Consider the following 4,510-nt stretch of genomic DNA (forward strand, 5'->3'; position numbering starts at 1 on the left):
GTGTACAACTGTTGGCGCAAGCTACATTAAAGTGATTATTACGTTTTGAATATGGATATTTTTCTTACAAAAACGCATCAATTCGCTACAGGAGGCCTTTGTTCAGCCCCCGGAGCCGTGTGAGACACTTTTTTTTGTGGAAGGGTGCTTTTTATTTCACGTCTTTTGAACCGAAGGAATGCAACACCCGCTGAGTACAACGATAGAGCTTGAAAGATCAAAGACAATTTTTAATATAACTCCGACTGGATTCGTCTGAAAGAAGAAAGTCATATACACCTAGGATGCTTCGAGGGTGAGTAAAACGCAGCATAATTTTCATTTTGCGGTGAACTAACCCTTTAAGGCCAAAGTATACTTCGGTTTTTACGTGTACGTGAGGGTCCACATACACTGCGTGTGATGCCAATTGCATCACCAAAATAGTATGTGCATACTGTACGCACACTATCCGATTTTTGTAACTGCGCGTACTTTGTACACGCAGGTTGCACATGTGCATTCAAATTCAAGTTCACGTTTATTTATAAAGCACATTTAAAAACAAGTGTTGTACCAAAGTGCTGTACAATTATAAACAGTTTTGGCAAGATAAAAATAAAAACAAAAACTTAACACATAAGATAAAAATAAAACATGCAGATAAGCCATAAACAACTAAAACCCCCATATGTAACTCAGGCAACACCATGGGCTAAAGAGAATAAATGAGTCTTCAATCTAGATTTAAATGTGTCCAATGTGGGGGAGGATATCACAACATCTGGAAGTGCATTCCACAGCCTAGGAGCTGCAACTGCAAAAGCTCGGTCACCCTTAGTCTTTAAGTGGGACCGAGGAACAAAAAGAAGCAATTGGTTAGACGAACTGAGAGATATTGGTACAGAATATGTTTGAAAGAGATCGGCAATACACTGTGGTACAAGCCCATGCAAAGCTTTATAAACATACAGCAGAACCTTAAAATCAACTCTGTATCTGACTGGTAGCCAATGTAAGGAAGTGAGAACAGGAGTGATGTGCTCTCTCTTCCTAGTTCTCATCAGAAGTCTAGCTGCTGCATTTTGGACCAATTGCAAACAATGAATGAGATATAGACCTACAGTATATATAATGAATTGCAGTAATCAAGTCGGGATGTAATAAGTGCATGGATCACTACTTCTATGTCCTTCTTTGAGAGGAACTGTTTTAATTTGGCGATGGACCGGAGATGAAAGAAGCTTCCTTTGACAACAGAATTTATCTGCTTATCAAATAATAAGTGAGAATCAAAGATAACGCCTAGGTTCTTAACTCTGTTCTGCAATGTTAAAGACAGGGAACCTAATTGATTTTCAGTATTAGCGACACACAATGAAGATCCAAAAGCAGTGTATCGTCAGCATATCAGTGATAAGAGACATCATATTTATGAAATATAGAGCCAAGAGGAAGCATGTATAGAGAGAAAAGCAGAGGACTCAAAATGGAGCCTTGTTGAATACCACATGTGATCAATGTTGAAGATGAGTTGTGCTTGCCAATATTAACTGAAAATGTTCAGCCTTTGAGATATGAGGAAAACCAACTTAATGCAACCCCCTGGATACCAACCACTCTCTGCAGGAGATTTAATAATGGAGTGATCTATTGTGTCAAATGCTGTGCTGAGATCTAAAAGAATTAAGATGACCCCGTCTCCAGAATCCAAGGAGCACAAGATATAATTTGTCACTTTTAGCAAAGCAGTCTCAATACTATGAAATGCCCTAAATCCTGACTGAAATTTATTGAGCATTTATTGAGCAGAATTGCAGCACAAGCTTTTAAATTTTCCGTTTGTTTCCAGTCCACAAATATTTAGATCTTTTGATGACCGGACTTATACATCTTCGTCGAACTCAAAGACATCTCAAATAACAGTTTACCATCTGATCTCACTCAATGACTCTACGCAGGACGGGACAGAACCATGCAGTGAATGGGGGGGAGGGGGGGTAATTTTGCCGGAAATGCAGAAATAAGCCGTAATTTTGTTTTATTTGTAACGCTTTGGTAGAAACATTTATCATTTCTATTGCATTATGTGACATTTAATATTTTGGCTTTCATCACTGTCTTTCCACAGAAAAAATATTAACAAAATCACAAATTTGAGCCGGGGACCTCTGGTTGACACGGAATTACCCATCTGGTTGTTGAAACCACATATGTAAATTTTACTCCTCCCAAAATGTTAAAATAATAAATCTGTGAGAGCATGTTAAAAGCTATATGACATGCCATAGACAGATATGACAGCACTAATGCAACACGCATCGCAGCAGGTGAGTAGCTGAGTATCTCTTCAGCAAGCCTACACGTAAACTGCTGCAGATGCTCAACACACAATTATCTTTATTAAAAGTAGTAAGACTAACTTATATTTCCAGTGCTGATGCTGCTCTCTCTCCTGTTGCGGTCTTTGATCTTAAAATTAGCTGATTTAATAAAGTGCAACACATATCTGTTGCTTTCGTTTATGTGAACTCCGTTAAATTTTCATACAGCGCGGGAATCGAAGATTGGATTTATATCCGTTTTGTGGAGACACATATATGTGGCCAAGTATAAATGGAACCGTTTTAACAAATCAGATCACTGTCCAATCAGAGAAAACGCATGAAGTGGCCAGGTGTAAACAGGCTTTAAAATGTAAGTTATTTAATAATTGCATCTTGTTTATTTTGCTGTTGTTTGAAAGCAATATCACACTCACTGTTGTGTTGTTGGTCTGAATATTTTGGCACAGAATAACAACACTCTTGTTCAAGTCATACTGTTTATATTCAGTCTGAAAGACATTAGACGTTCCATGTCTGTGTATATTTACAATGTAAGTATGTGTGTGCATTTGCAATGAATGTATACTGTGAAGTTTCAAGATCAACAAAGTTTCAAAAACAAATGCTCAAACATTTCCAAATAATGGATGAAAAACAGAGAGATGAGCCAGAGACCAAAAGTGAGCAGAATGAAAGCAAGAGAGAGAGAGATGTGTTACACATGAGACGGTGGAGAGAAAGTTAGATAAGAGAGAAAAAAAGGGACTAGAGCTAGGTTTAGCCATTTCTGAATCCTGTTCCATTAAGAATTAATGGTTCGGTGCAGTTTCAACTCTAGGCAGCGCTCTGTTGTTCTTAGCATTTGTGCTCTGTTTTCATTGGTGAGCTCGCAGACGTCAGCCCACCCTTCCAAAACACACTGAATTATTCAACTGCTTGTGGCCTATCGCTCCATCATCAGCACGTACAGCAACATATGTGTCCTGCCAGACATTCATAAGCATCGCTGTCGACACGCAAAGTGGGAATTGTGCCTTAAAGCAGCACTATGTAACTTTTGGCGCTCTAGCGGTTAATAAACAGAACTGCACACATCCCGCGGAAGAACATTCCAACTGGAGCTACTTCTCTAAGTTTATGTCTATGGCGATTCATGCAGGTATGTGTTACTCCGCAGCGGTGACGACCCGACCAGGCTACAATAGTCCAAATATAAGTACTTATTATAAGTGTACCGTAGTGATTCAGAATAAGACAAAAACGCGGTTTGGAAGATGAATTCATGATGTACTCGCTCATTATATACATTTTGCAAATTTTGAACACAGAAAAAGTTACATAGTGCTGCTTTAATATAACACGGCTTTACTTCAGCGTTACTAAAAGGTTTGCACGCCCTCTCTTGTACTGACAGTACAAGAGGAGTCATGTCCTTTTATTTTCAATAAAGAAAGTAATCTGAAAACATCAAATTCATAAATCATACTTTTAGGATGGTAAGCCTGGAGTCGACAGAAACTTTGTCTTCTTTGTCTTCAGTTGAGACAGATAAGCTTGGTGAGCCATTTTTACCCACAGTGCTTGACAAAAGAAATGTGCCATCAAACCAAATGAGACAGATTAATGAAATGAATTTTCACACAGTAGAACAAGAAGCGTTGGAGAAAGTTGGAGGGGAGAAACTCAAAAAGAAAGGCGCTTTGACTCTAATAAGGTTGCGGATGAATCGGGGGCTGTGCTGCTGATAAAGGAAACTCTGGCGGTGTCGGAGGCGTCCCCAGTCTCCGGTTCATCAGGGGTAGGAGGAACGCGATTATGGCATCCTCCTAAAGCATGCTGATAGGATTAACAGCATTAACCCAAAATTCCTGTGACACTGGTTAGCACCACTTTAGCTACTGAGATACCCCGGTCCCTCATCTCTCTTCAGTGCACTGACCTAACACTCTTAGGAAAATTTGGTCATGACTGTCATGTCTTTTTCAGTTTTTTTTTTTTCTAGTTCCTCAGAATGGCACTGTTCCGGATATCATCTGGGAATTGCTGGTCTACTGTTTGATGAAGTATTTAAACATTATATTAATTTGACCTAACACTTTCAAACTATGTACAGTGGGTACGGAAAGTATTCAGACCCCCTTCAATTTTTCACTCTTTGTTATATTGCAGCCATTTGCTAAAATCATTTAAGTTAATTTTTTTTC

General features: G+C 38.9%; 1 protein-coding gene across 1 annotated transcript in view; it reads left to right on the forward strand.

The window, feature by feature from the left end:
* The window catches only part of LOC107685916 (glutamate receptor ionotropic, NMDA 2A-like), a 178,897-nt gene that overhangs the window by 148,736 nt on the left and 25,651 nt on the right, over positions 1–4,510 (forward strand). The gene's annotated exons all lie outside the window — the stretch shown is intronic.

The sequence above is a fragment of the Sinocyclocheilus anshuiensis genome, unplaced genomic scaffold (assembly GCF_001515605.1).
Source record: "Sinocyclocheilus anshuiensis isolate Anshui unplaced genomic scaffold, SAMN03320099.WGS_v1.1 scaffold701, whole genome shotgun sequence".
Classification (NCBI taxonomy): Eukaryota; Metazoa; Chordata; class Actinopteri; order Cypriniformes; family Cyprinidae; genus Sinocyclocheilus; species Sinocyclocheilus anshuiensis.